Raw genomic sequence first — 15655 nt, forward strand, 5'->3', positions numbered from 1 at the left:
GACTCTGAAATATTATAATGCTGATCATTATAAAGGGAAAACTGTGTTGCAATAAATGTAAAGAAATTCAAAAGTGTATTCTGTAGTGTAATGTTTATTCTGTAACAAGTGTTAATGAAACCCACTTACAGCAGGAGGGTGACTGAAGAAGTTACTTACAAGACAATGAAAGGTGAATTACCAGATCAGGAAAATCACAGTCTGTACATTCCTTGGTAATCAGATACACCAAAATAACCATTTCATTTGTATTCATTGAAGAGATTTATATATACGGTATGACTACAAAGCAAACATAGGTTATGCTGTGACTTCTAAAGTCAAAGTATTTCGATTCAGATTTAGCAGTGTGATGCCAGACTTGGGCTGAGCCTGTGATTTAAAAGAATGACAGGCAATTTTGTAAGGAATAGAGAGGCTATTGTGCTACTGGGGGCAGGTATGAAGGAAAAAGTTCCTAAAGTTCCTGCTATGCCCCCCCCCCTCTCCCAACTGCCCTCATGGTCACACTCCTTCACATGTACCCCTTTCCCCTCTCACCATCCACCTAACCTGTAGCTGTACATGCAAACATTTTATAAATAAATTTTCACTATAACACTATACACAACCACGTGTGTGTGCTGTGATATTTATTGGAAATTTTGAATGGGAGGATGACTGCCAGCAGAATGATGTAAGAGAAAGACCAGTATCTTTCTTGTTAGCAGGATACTTTAGAATATTCATTATATCTTTTAATCACTATGCTTTATGGATCCAACCATGGTGTGCAATCTTCATGGATGTGGAACTAATGAAAGTTGTATTAAGAAAGAGAAGCTTGTGCCAGAAACTAAACCCATATCTGCACTCTAACCCCAAAAAATTATCACAACATAGATGTATACTATTTGTGGTTGTACAACTTAAATATGCTCAATGTGAAAAATCCATGTCAAATGTTCATGTAGATCAATGTGACATACTTTTAATTTCTTTTGAATTTGTAGTATGTTGTCAATTTCTTGCTGTGTGATTGATGGTCAGTTATTCAAAATTTTTGCATTAGGATACAGTTCCCAATGCCTACATTAAAAAAAAAGCCAGATGGCAGGTAAAATTCATTTGTGTGCCAAGTATTGCTGATGTGTGAACCACAGTTCATTTGACGTTCATATTTACTATTCGTACTGTACACTGTTAAAAAGTAAATATACGAAGCAGTAAGTGTAATTCCATGATCTTTACTGAAGTGGCTGCAATAATTTTATTTATGGAATTCACATTCTTATTGCATACTTCGTTAGCTTAAGCTGCATTGTCCCTTAAAACTGGGACTAGAAGAAGTGTATAGAATAAGCTAATATTCTCTTCAGTTCAGGACAGGAGATACTTCTAAGTCCATAACACCCAGATATGAGGTTTTCTTTTTTTCTTTTTTTGTCTGTGATGACTCTGTTCCAGCACTTTATGCAGGTGGACTCCAAGCATTTTTCGAAACTGTGTTTCATTGTCTTTCTCTGAAGTATCCTTTAAATTATTTCTTAAATAATTTGCTGTTAAAAGCATGCAGGCTACTATCTGGGCTGTGTCTGGTATGAATTCCAATGTGCACTTGGTTTGTCTGGCGGGGGGCCTCATACAAGATGTGGAGGCGGCCTTGCCTGCGGCTATCGAGCATACGGGGTGCAGTCGTCTGCAAGTAGTTGCTCACATCGGCACCAATGATGCCTGTCGCTTGGGTTCTAAGGTGATCCCCAGTTCATAGAGGCAGCTGGTGGATTTGGTGAAGACCGCTGGCCTCGCACACTGGGTGCAAGCAGAGCTCTCTATTTGCAGCATCATTCCCAGAGTGGATGGGGGACCTTTGGTTTGGAGCCGAGTGGAGGGCCTCAACCAGAGGCTTCGTCGACTCTGTGACGGTCTTGGCTGCAGATTTCTTGACTTGCGCTATTGGGTGGGGAATTGTGGGATACCCCTAGATAGGTCATGGGTGCACTACACAAAGGAAGTGGCTTCTTGGGCAGAAGAGCAGTTGTGGCGTTCACATGGGTGTTTTTTAGGCTAGGCAGTAGTGCGAGGTGTCCTGATGAACACTTACCTGTCGATGTGCAGGCAGGGAAATCAGGATGTGCTCAGTGTAAAGCTATCAAGATATTAGCAGTAAATTTTCAGAGTATTCAGAATAAAGTTCCTGAATTTACTGTCCTCCAGGAAGAGTGTGGCGCACAAATTATGCTTTCTTTGAGGATGTTCATCTTCTTCTGTTTTTATACATACTGAGATATTTACTGATGGTGGGTGATGGAGACAAGTTTTCAAATGTTGTGCAAAGAGAGAATATTTTTTAAACTGCCATTTGTTTTAAAAGATGCTAATTGAAATGGGCTATAAACGATCTCTATGTTTGGCCGATATAGTGCATGTCACAATCAGGACACTAAATTTAAATACTCTCGAACCTGAGAATGGGAAAATCTTATGTTTTTCATTGTCAGGGAGTAGGAACTGTGTTGCCATGTTTTCTAAAGAACATAATTTGTGCTCTAGTGTTCCTAAACAGTTTAGCCAAGTCATAACAAAAGGGGATGGCTAAAGGCATATCAGCTCCAACCATTTGTGGTTGTTAAAGTGTGATCTTAAGGTCCACTTGTTCCTGGTATTTCTCATATAAATAGTGGACCAAATATGCTCTATACAACAGCTATATATGAAAGGTTGCTGGTTTCTTTTTCAATAGTTTCTAAGGTGAGGGGAACTTCAAACATATAAGCACACACTGACCTAAAAAAGCTTAATTTATACTGCCTTGGGTGGGCTGATGTTGCATGAATCACTGAAGAGCTTGTGGTAGCTTTCCTATAAATATCAAAACATGCCTCATCATTAACTAATTGGAGGGGTAAATCAAAAGGGTGTCAATATCTACTTCTTGGCATTAAAAAATCTATCAATTTGTCATCAACATATCTTCTATGAAAAAGGTTTCACTACAAATAATACATAAAGGTCTACACATTAATTTTGTTAATGTCTGATTTGTTAACAATCTTCTTACATATGTAGATAACACAGCATATTTTAGAGTAATTTAACCTCAATGATGATTAAAGTTCACTTCAAAAATCTGTATAATTGTGATGAGGTTTTACTAACTTGTCGGTGCTATTTGTCTTCTCTATGTTTGGCCGATATAATGCATCATCTGTGCATAACTAATGAGGATAAAATATTAAACAGTGGTATATCCAGGTTTGATTATCATTAGTATTATGAGAGGAATACGTTGTTAATTACTACAGAGGCGAAACACTCAGTCTCTGACAGGCACAACAAAAATACTGTTACACATTTGTTGCACAGCATCTGCGGACTGACAAGCCTTGTTTTTGTATGCAGTTGATGTACTGTCATCATTAAATACAATGAGCACCTTTTTTTAGAGTTTTTACATAAATTAAGAAAATAAGAGATCCAACAATGGAACCTTGAGGCACTCCATGTTTGATATCACTAATTTATTTACATGACCCACCATTTGTTTTAAGGAACACAAGTAGTTTCCTGTTTCTCACACATGATTTTGTCAATTCATACACAGTTCCTCTAATAACCAGGTTCTGCAGCTTTTCAAGTAATATGGTGATGATGACACAATCAAAATATTTTTCAAGGTCAAGGAACACTACACTAACATACAGCTTGTTCTCTATTGCAGTTTCTAATTTGCTTATGTAACTGTACTGCAGCTACTGACGCTAGGTAGCTCCTCAGTTGCCATGATGAGGCTGACTGCATTCCATGCCAGTCCCCTAATCAAGAAAAAATTCTTGGCAGTACAAGGAATGGAACTCAAGTCCTAACCATAGCTGTCACTAACAATGACCAGTCAGCTTTTGTGATGGACATAAGACATTGAAGACTAGACATAATCTACTTCTATATTTTAATAGCACTTCATCTTAGAAATAAAGCCTCTTAAGATAAGCTTTTTACTGACTGTTTGTTAACCCCATCCTAAAATATTTCATCTACTCGCAAATGACAAATCCAATGTATTGCAGATGGTATTACCTATCTGTTTGGTTGAGTGAATAGAGACAATTTTGTCTCAACCAATGAAATACAACAAATGATAAACAAGGTTGTGAGTTGTGTACCAGGTGACATGAGTGTTTGTGAAATAATATGTCCTCAGTTATCTGTTCAAGTTGACTTATGTAGAATTTTTTGAGGTGTGTAGCAACATTTTAATTATTATGAAACACAAGTCACTGATATGGAACACTGACAGGGTTTTGCCAAATGTATTCCACTCAATGCAGTCAGACTTACACACTAATGTATTGATGCCTCATCTATTGCACTGTCTTCTTTCATAACCAGATTTTGCAAACTCTTTCTCTCAGTTTTGCTAGCATTTCATCTCAGAAATTGAATTGATCATGACTGGTTCTTTTCTGTTAGATGGCTGACATACATGTTTAACTATTTCACCTATGCACAAATGACAAAGACAGACTGACACTGCATTGCACCACACATATAGTTTGGTGAAATGTAAGTGAAGGTAGCATGTTTATTTAACAATGATGGATATGCAACAAGAGGATGGTAACTATGCTTACTGTTAAATAGTGCAGTGGGGAAGGGAGTGGTTTTGATACATGCTTCTGATATGCTAAGTAAAACACAAAAAATACCAAAGTTATATTTATAGAGAATAAAAAAAAAGCACCTACTGGAGGAAGAGGAAAATGTTAGCGTTTGGCAACTTAGAACCAGCATGAAAAAAATCTGTCCTATAATATATGAAATCAAATTATAAAGCAGAAAACATTACTGGCCTGTTTTTTAAAGAATTGAAAAGCATTGCAGTAAAAAATGAAGATCACTTAGTGAAAGAATTACCTGTTCAAGAAGAGAGTCTACCAGTGAAGACACAAAAGGAAAAAGAAGGTGACTCAAGTAAGTGGGTTACAAATATTTGTTGTAAGATTTCTTCCATATGTTTATCTATTGCTACATAAACTGTGTTCAGATTAAAACTAGGCACATGTCAGGTGATATTAAACATAATTTTATAGTGCAGTATTCACTGACTTACAATGTCTGCATTCTTGATATAGTTAGGTATGATACACATTGAATACTTTATCTGTGAAAGGTTAATGGAGAATATCAGGCAATCTGCGACTTCTGCGTGAAGGTGTGTCATTTTGTAGTGATATGAAAAGAAAGGAATTTTATGATATACAGAAATGATTTTGCTTTGCAGTAACATAGCAATACAGACACAAATGAGAGAATCGTAGCAACCTGCTATGGACACTGCTGCAATCAGTATTGTAATTGATGTTACTGTCATAATATCCCTAATGGACACTTAGAACAAGACCATTCAGAGTACTTGTATATATGAGGGTTGCACGCAAAGTAAAGTTCCCATATTTTTTACAAATAGAAAACATTGTTTATTGTTATTAATTTATACATCATTGAAAAGCTTACACTTTTGTCTATTTTTCAACATAGACTCCATTTTTTTCGACACTCTTTTGAAGATGATGATCCAGCTTTTGTAATGTTCAGTTGCAAAAGTCTCCAGCCAACCCATTGCGGAAGCATGTCACCTCTTCTCGGACCTCATTGTTGCTCTTGAAGTGTTTGCCACCTAAGTGTTCCTTTAGCTTCAAAAAGAAGTGGTAATCTCTGGGGGCTGTGTCTGGGCTGTATGCAGGATGGGGCATGACAGTCCACCCAAATCTCTTCTAAGGCTCCTGTGTTTGATGAGCAACTTGAGGTCGAGTGTTGTCATGAAGAAGCGCTACTCCCTCCTTCAGTTATCCTCTCTGGTGATTCTAGATTGCTCACCAGAGTTTGGTCAGTATTTCATAATATCAGTCTGAGTTTATTGTCATCCCAGATCACGTGAAATCAATGAGGAGTATCCAGTTCTGATCCCAAAACACAGTTGCCATAACCTTTCCTGCTGACTGCGTTTATTTGAATTTCTTTGGTGGCAATGAACTGGAGTGAAGCCACTGACAAGATTGTTGGTTTGTTTCAGGAGTGTAATGAAACACTCATGTCTCATCTCCCATGACAACTGAGTCCCACAACTTCTCCTTGTAGCCTCCTCCCTCACTTTATTGAAGAAACTTGCAAGCACAGTAAAGTCATTGCTCCTTGTGTCCATCATTCAGCATCCCGGGGACCCAGTGAGCACACACCTTGCAATAACCCAATGTTTCTGTTAAAGTTATTTCAATTGTGATGTGGGAAGCTTCAGGAATGCATTCAACCAGTCCATGGACAGTGACACTCCGATGTTTGAGCAGACAAAATTGGCAATCTTCCACACCATTCTTCATCCTGAACTTCCATGCAACCATCAGAAAAAGCCCTGCACCATATGCAGACATGCTGAACAGACATGCACTCTTCACCACAAATGTCAGTCAGTTGCTGATGAATCTCCATGGGTGTAACTTCCTTGTGCGGAGAAACTGGATTGCTGCTTGAATCTCGTACTTGGTGGGAGTGGCGATCAACTCTTCCATCTCTGATGGCTGCCAAGCCAACATTGAGTGATGTAGTGAATCTTGGATGGGTGGGCTTGAAAGTGGGGGAACCTCTGTGCATGGCACAGTTGTTGGATATAGCGTAGCACCTTCCCTCAAGGCTGTAGCTCACTGGGAACGTTACTTTTGGTACAACCCTCGTATTTTCATGGTAAAACTACTACAATTACTGAGATGTTATTTAGATGTGTAACACTAATATCACTGAGCAGAGTTCACTCATTGATATTTAGTATTGCTGCAGATGTTCTTTCCTTCAGACTTAAACACTAATTTCTTAATGCCTGATTTGTCATATTACCTACTTACATAAGTAAATATGTATCCAACACATCATATTTTAGAGGAACTGAGCCTCAATACTAATGAAATTTCGTCTCAAAAGTCTATATAGTTATGAATAGGTCATACTGAATTCTGGATGATGTCCACCTTTAATAACCTCCTCTACATGTATATATATGTATATATCACACCATGGTAAATCAAGGTTGGGTTGTAAATTACATTAAGAAAAGAATAAACTGCTACTGACCATAAAGAGCATTTCCTCAGTCAACATAATGAGTCTGAATGATCTCCACTCCAGTCCTGGCCGTATGACAAATGGAGCATAGTTGTCAGTAACACTGATGACTCAGTTATAGTGATGGACATATGACATAGCGGACTATAATCTGTCTCTAGACTTTAATAACACTTTATCTAAGAAATATAGCCTCAAAAGATAACAGTTTTACTGATGATTTGTGAAACACATCCTGAAATATTTCATATATTCACAAATAACAATGGCAAGGTGCTGCACCATATTGCTTCACATATATGAATGTAAAATATAAAACAGAATTGTGTTGAGATTTACCACAACAGAGATATAGAACAACAGCATGCAGAGTACTATATATTTTCATTGCAAAACTACTGCAATTACAGAGATGTTTTTTAGATGTGCAACACTAGAAAGCACTGCGGACAGGTCACTCATTGATATTTTGCATTGCCACAGATGTTCTTCTCTTAGACCAGTTTCTTACACACAATACTACAAATGCCAAAAGCTGACTTATTATTGACCTTTTGCCAAAAGCTGATTTGTTATTCACCCTTTAGATGATGTCCATCACAGTTGGTTCCAAACTCAAAGGTTTCATGCCTACCATCATGGTTATGGTCACTTCAGATGTGATGACATACCACTAGGCAGCTGGACAGTAGAATGCTGCAACTTATTTAGCTACACTGTTATGACCTCCTAATCCCCAGCTGCAAAATGGCAATATTAGATACAAAATTCAGGTACCTATTCCATCATCTTACTCAGTTATCTGAAACATCATTCCCTATGCAAACACATAAAAACATTACTTTACTTGTGACTAAATGGACAATATATAACTTATCTGCTGGAATGAGTGCTGTAACTTGAAAAACTTTCCCTACTCTTGCTCTTGCCAGCCCTGTAATAGAGGTTTAATACACTTTTTGACTCCATTTTAAAATAATAGCATTCACTTGCTGTGTGATGCATCCTTTTTTTGATATTAAAAAAGCTACTCTAGAAATGTTAGATTTTTTTGAAATGTGAAAACTGTTCCAAGGTACACGAATATTCTATTCAGATTTCAAAGTGTTCTAACTGATAGTATCTCATCAACACTACATCTAATAATCTATGTGCTACATTACTATTCTACTGTATACCAATAACCAGGAAGTAAGTCAAATTAAGAGCAAGTATTATCAAAAACTAATTACAAGCTAAAAATAATCTGATACAGAAGCAATTTTAAAGGAAGACAAATCTCCAATTTTTGAAGTGCACATATGATGAATATATTGACAAATATCAAGTATTTGAAGCTGAACAGTATGTAAATCTTTGGTTCTATCCTTTAATTTAATGAAATGTCCACTCTCACTTGCTCCACTTACAACTGATGGGAGATGTGAAATTCCAGCTTAAGTATTAACTCTCACAACACTCATACTTGGAATGCTGCCAAAGCTTTTCCCATTTCACTAAAATTAATATATTTACACCTATGCATTGATGTATTAATGACTGATTTGTCATGCTATCTACGTACATTAGAGATGTGTGTAAAACACAGGATGATTTAGGATGATTGAGCCTCAAAACTTACAAAATTCCTTCTCAGATCTCTGTATAATTATGATGACATTATACTGACTTGTGTGTGTCACCCATCTTTACTTACATCATCTATAAATAGCTAATGAAGACAACATATTAAACAATGGTAAACCCAGGTTGGATTATCAATAATATTATGAAAGGATAAAAATTGCTACACACCATAAACATGACACATTGAGCTGCTAACAAGCACAACAAAAAGATTATTACACATTTGTCACATAGCATTTCCAGGCTGTCAAGCTTTATGTTTATGCACAATTGGTGATCTGTCAGTATAAAATACATACAATTTTTTTTTGAGTTACAAGAGCTGTACTTTACACAATTTACATTAATTAAGAAAAGAAGCCATTCCACCACAGAACCTTGAGGCACTCAATGTTTTTTGTTGGTATTTTTGATTAAAAATCACCCAAAATTTGTTTTAAGCAAGAAAAATTGTTTCCAGTCACTCACATATGACTTTATCAATTCATACATAGTTCCTCTAATAACCAGGTTCCACAGCTTGTCAAGCAATGTGCTGAGAATGACATAACCAAAACCTTTTTCAAGATCAAGGAATGTTTGATTAACATACTGCTTGTTCTCTATTGTGTTTACTATTTTGCCTGTTTAATTCTACAAAAGTTAGTGAAATCAAGAAGCACCTCAGTTGGCCTCATGACACTGACTGTACTCCATTCCAGTACATTCATCAAGATAAAATCCTTGCCAGTGTCAGGAATGGAACTTGAAACTTAAGCATAACTGTCAGTAACACTGGCAACTCAGTTATGGTGATGGACACACAACATAGGTGACTATGCATGATCTCTATACTTTAATAATACTTCATCTCATAAGTCTAGCCTGACAAGATGAGATTTGCACTGACTGTTTGTTAAACCCATCCTCAAAGATTTCATTTATTGACAAATGACCAAGGCAAGGTATTGCACCATATTGCTTCATATATCGAGGTAAAATATAAAACTGGTTTACATTAATATTAATCGATGTGGAGCTTGAAAAGACAGAATGGAAGTGGTGAGCATTTTTAATTCGTACAGTGAAATAGGATATAGTTTGGAGTAATGCAATAGATACACTAAGAATTAAGCAACAAGATCCCCATGAACGTACTTCAGCGAGTATGCTAGAGGAATTAGAGGGGGCTAATGTTTGTCGTTCACACACACTGAGAGTTATATCCAATCCAGATGTTTGCTAGTGGCAACATACAGCGAACTCTTAACACAATAAAAAACAAATTAAGTTCATACTAAGAATTTTATTACATGAAATTACTGCCTTACACAGTCTGGAAACATGAGATGCTTGAGACTGAAACATATGGAACAGTGTCACTGAAAACTATGTTCCAGGATCGGGTTACAAAATCTGTGATTTCTGCATGTGGGAAACTATTATATTCTGATGTGAAAAATTAGGGAATGTTTGATATATAGTAGTATTTTTGTTATACTAATCTACCAATAATAACACATATCACAGAAAAGTGGTGCAAAATTTAGCTCTCTCTAAATTGCTATTTCTTGCCATTACTTTCATGCTATTACTATCTGAGACTTATGCAGTGACAGTGTATAAAATACCAAACTTATTCAAAACAAAAATTTGGGATAAACTATTCAGTGTGTATCAGACTTAATATATCAAAGATGCAGGCTTTTTAAGACACTGAATACTGCTTTAGAAAACCTTGTTTAGTATTCACCACATATTTACCTACTTTTATTCTAACTTCACTTTATAAGGTAGTATATAAACATATGAAAGAAATATTAGAGCAAATATATCTAAACCACATACATTAGTCACCTTCTATTTACTTTAATGTCTTCACTGCAAGACACTCTTCCTGAAAATTTAATTCCTTTAGTAACAGAACTTTATTTCGTAACAGCCGTTTTCAGTTCTTGGAGAAACACCCCAATAATGTTTGCTACCTTATATTTTGATCTCATTTCTTATAAGACAGACTTCTATTTCATGCTATTTTAGAGTTCAGAGAACGCTAAATTTATCCTCATCCTTTCCTAGGTGTCTTGAAAAATTTGCTACTTTTCTCAGTGTATACTCAAGAACTGTAAGTGGGGAGTTGGTTGCTTCATATTTAGCATATCAAAAGCATGTATACAAAGAAGCCCCTTTCCCACAGTACTGTTTAAGAGAACAGAACATTAACATTCTGTTGTTGCATATTCAGCATGGTTAAATAAAACTGCTGCCTACTTTCGCATAGTACTTTGAAATATGCAAAACAGTGTGGTGTGTGACTTGGACTTTGTCATTTGTGCCTAGATCAAATATTGAACATGGATATCAACAACCTATCAGAAAAAAACCTTATAGTAGTTATTTTGATTTCTGAGACGATATATTGTCAATACTGAGAGAAAGATGTTGTAAAGCCTACTGTTTCATATTCTAATGTGTTTCTGTATGAAGGCAGGTTTATCACTGGTACTTTATTACTTTAGTGTGTCAGTCTGAATTAATTAAGTTTTCTGCAATTGGAAATACTTTGTCAGTTTGTATTATCTTCCTGTCTGGGTGAGTGACTGCAGAAAATGTTGTCTCTGCTGACCATAGGAAACAAATACTAGACATGGTTGAGAGTTGTGTTAGAGGTCGAACTGACAAACACTGTATTAATAAATCAGTGATAACGCTACCTTATTACATAAAAACGTATGAAACAATAGAATTTACAAAATATTTCTCCCACTATTTACAACTTATCACCTCATAAATCTAAATAACATTTTTCAGTTTTTTTTCTGATCGGTAATTGATATTCATGTTTCAGTATTTGACATGTGCACAAATGACAAAGTATCACACCACACTGCTTCACGTATTTCAAGGTAAAATGTAAATGTAGGCAGCACTTTTGCATAACCACAGTGAATATGCAACAAGTGAATGCTAACAATCGCTATTCTTAAACACTACTGTAAGAAAGGGCTCTTCTTTAGATGCATGCTTTTGAAATTGTATATATATGTAGAATCAACTGCCGACTCACCGGTATTGAGCATACACAGAACAAAGTAGGAAATCCTTTCAAACACCCAGCAAAGAAGGAAGACAATTTTAGGATTTGTGAACTCAGTACTAACATGAAAAAAGATATCTCTCTCATAAGAAATGAAATCGGAAATAAGGTAGGATGTATGACTGGATTGTTCTCCAAGACATGAAAATGATGCTGCTACCTAATGAACATCTGCTATTAAAAGAATCGTCTTTCCAAGAAGAGTGCCACACAGTGAAAAAACAAAAGCAAGAAGAAGGAGATTGTTGTATGTTGTTTACACATTCTTGCTGTAATATTTCTACCAAACATTTCTCAACTGCCACATAAAGTGAACTCCGAACAGCACTACAAGAAAATGAGGCCAATATTAAACATAATTTTAGAATGCACTATTCACTGTCAGACAATTACTGCATCCTTGAAATAATTAGGTCTGATATACGTTGATTACTTCATGTCAGAATTACGTTATTGAAAAATATTAGGCTATCTACGGCTTTTTCAAAAAGAATTTTCATAACATATTGATATGAAAATAAAGGAACCTTATTGTAAATGGAAACGATGTTATTTTGCCATACATAGTAATATATACCCAAATGGTGGAGCAGTGCTAACGTACTATGGACATTTTTCAAGTCAGTATTGTCATTGATGTTTCTGTTGTTCTCTGCCTAAGAAAATCGTAGACCAAGACCATGTAGAGTACACTTTCATAACAAATCCACTACAGTCATTGAAATATTATTTAGATGTGTAAGACTAGTAAGCTCTGAGCACAGATCACTCAGTGATATTTAATATGGCCATATACACTCTTTCCTTAGACCAGTTTATTACAGGCAACACTTCAAATTCCAAATGCTGATTTATTATAGAACTTTTAGATGATGCCAATTACACATGTTTCCACAATCAATGTTTTGTGTCCACCATCATAGCGGTAGTTACTTCATACATGCTTCTGTGCCACTAGGCAGCAGGATACTAGAGGGCCACGACTCTTTAAAACACACAATTATGGCCTCCTGATTTCCAGATGCACAATGATGATAATCCACAGGATATTTGAGTATCTGTTCAGTCATCTTACTTAGCAATCTGAAGCATAACTGGTAAAAGCACTATTTTCCTTGGGAGACAATCAACAACCTTTGATTAACTTATCTGCAGGTATGCGTGTTGTACAATTTATCTTTTCCACACTCATTCCCTTTTCTAGGCATGCAACATAGAATAATTAATATCCAGATTCCATTTAAAAATAATAGCACCCATTTTTGGTGTGATGCAACATTTTTCTGATATTCCAGAAGTTACTCCATAAAAGTAACATTTTTGGAAAGACAAAAAAATTTTCCGAGGTAAACAATTTAATATATGTAGGAATAGAAATGATATCCGGACTTAAAAGTGTTCCAACTGCTAATAGCTAAGCAATGCTGAATCTAATAATATGTGTGCTACATTATTGTCATTGGTAATTCTGGGTTAATTGACACTTCCATGGTTGTTTGAAAAAAATCAGCCACATTTACTAATACATATCACAGGGTATTAAATGGGTCCTTGTTGCTTCATACTTAATGTAACCATAGCATTACACAAAGACATATCCCATTTCATTGTATGAATTAAAAAATCACACCATTTCCTTTCTCCATCAGCATTCTCCATATTTATAAATATAAAGGCAATCTACTTTTATATGAGACGCATTATGGTATATTACTTTGTCTTTATCATTTGTGACGAGATGAAATATTTGAAGATGGGGTTATCAAACAGTCAGTAAACAGCTTACCCTGTGAAGTAGTATTTCTAATGTGAAGTTTTATTAAAATATTGAGTGAGATAATGTTTAATCTCTTATGTCACCATATGTCCACCAGTACAGGTAAGTGGTAGGTGTTTCTGACAGCCATGATTAGCAATCGAGTTCCTTTTCTGATACTGCCAGGAATATACAATAACAGTGTACAAAATAGTAAAAATCTTCATAAAGAAACAAAAACAAATACACATCATTTTTTCCTTAGATTTAATACACCTGAAAGCAGATAACCATGAATAGCAGCGATATTCTACATAGCTACAGATGGAGACTTGTTACATCTCTTTATTGCCACAGATACTTAAAATGTCAGACACTGACATATCATTGACTGTTTACAACACACCAAACAATGTTGACTTTTAAAGTAACATCTGGTTACCTACCACCATAGTCGAGGCATGGGAAGGTGTGTTGCTGGGCAAGAGAGTATCAGACTATCTCATGACATAATTCTACACAGTTAAAAACAGATGATTACAACCTGAATTTAAACAATATTACACAAGAAATCTGTCTTACAGTTGTTACTTTAGACAAAATTTTCAAGCATATGAGGCATCACTAACTATGCAAAGACATAAAAGAATTGAAACTTCATGGCAGATTAAAATTGTGTACCAGACCAAGACTTGAGCTCGGGACTTTTGCCTTTTTCTGGCAAGTGCTCTACTTCCAGAGCTACCAAAGCATGACTCACGCCCCATCCTCACTGCATTACTTCTGCCAGTACATCATCTCCTACTTGCACGTGCAAGGCAAAGGTCCCGAGTTCGAGTCTCAGCCTAGCACGCAATTGTACCTGCCAGGAAATTTCATATCAGCACACACTCCACTACAGAGTGAAAATCTCAATCTGGAAACACTCCCATTACCATATATTGTTATATATGACATTAACAGCATGTATTACATATCTGTCTGGATGAGAGAATGAAGAGAATATTGTCTCAGTTGACCAAAGGAAACAAGTACTAGACATGGTTGGGAGTTGTGTTATAGGTGATATGTGGATTTCTAAAACAATATGTCCTTGGTTATGGAAGTTAAACATGGATAACAAATAATTTGGATAAGAAGAGGATAGATCCTTTGGAAATATGGTGATACAGAAGAATGCTGAAGATTAGGTGGGTAGACGAAATAACTAATGTGGAGGTATTGAATAGAACTGGGGGGAAGAGAAATTCATGGCATAATTTGACTAGCAGAAGGAATCATTTGGTAGGATACATTCTGAGGCATCAAGGGATCACCAGTGTAGTATTGGAGGGCAGTGTAGAGGGTAAAAATTGTAGAAGGGGGCCCAAGAGATGAATACACTAAACAGATACAGAAGGATGTAGGTTGCAGTAGGTACTAGGAGATGAAGAAGCTTTCACAGGATAGAACAGCAAGGAGAACAGCATCAAAACAGTCTCTGCACTGAGGACCACAACAACAACATGTCCTGAGTTATTTTTAGGTTATTGCACAAATGGACTGATGTAGAATGTCTCTGAAACGTGGGGCTCCACTTTAAGATTTGGAAGCACACGTAACTGATATGAACACTAAACAACTGTTTCTATTTGGTCAACACTTATTGATTCATACTAACACACAAATGCATAAATGAATCAGTGATAACCCTACCTTATTACATAAACAGTTTACAATATGAAACAACAAATTTTACAAAATACTTCTCTCATTATTTACAAATTATCACCTCATAAAGCTAAATAACCACTGTAAGATTCTTTTTCATCGGTAGTTGATATTCATGTTTCAATATCTGAATTGTGCACAAATGACAAAGTCAAAGTATCACACCAGACTGCTTCACATATTTGAAGGTACAATGTAATAGTAGGCAGCAGTTTTGCTTAACCACAGTAAATATTCAAAAAGTGAATATTAAGAATGGCTGTTCTTAAACACTACTGTAAGAAAGGGCTCTACTTTAGAGACATGCTTTTGATATGGTAAGTATGTACAACTGACAGCCCACTTACAGGTACTGAGCATTCACAGAACAATGTCGGCAATGCTTTCAAACACCT

The sequence above is a fragment of the Schistocerca cancellata genome, chromosome 4 (genome assembly GCF_023864275.1).
Source record: "Schistocerca cancellata isolate TAMUIC-IGC-003103 chromosome 4, iqSchCanc2.1, whole genome shotgun sequence".
NCBI classification, from domain to species: domain Eukaryota; kingdom Metazoa; phylum Arthropoda; class Insecta; order Orthoptera; family Acrididae; genus Schistocerca; species Schistocerca cancellata.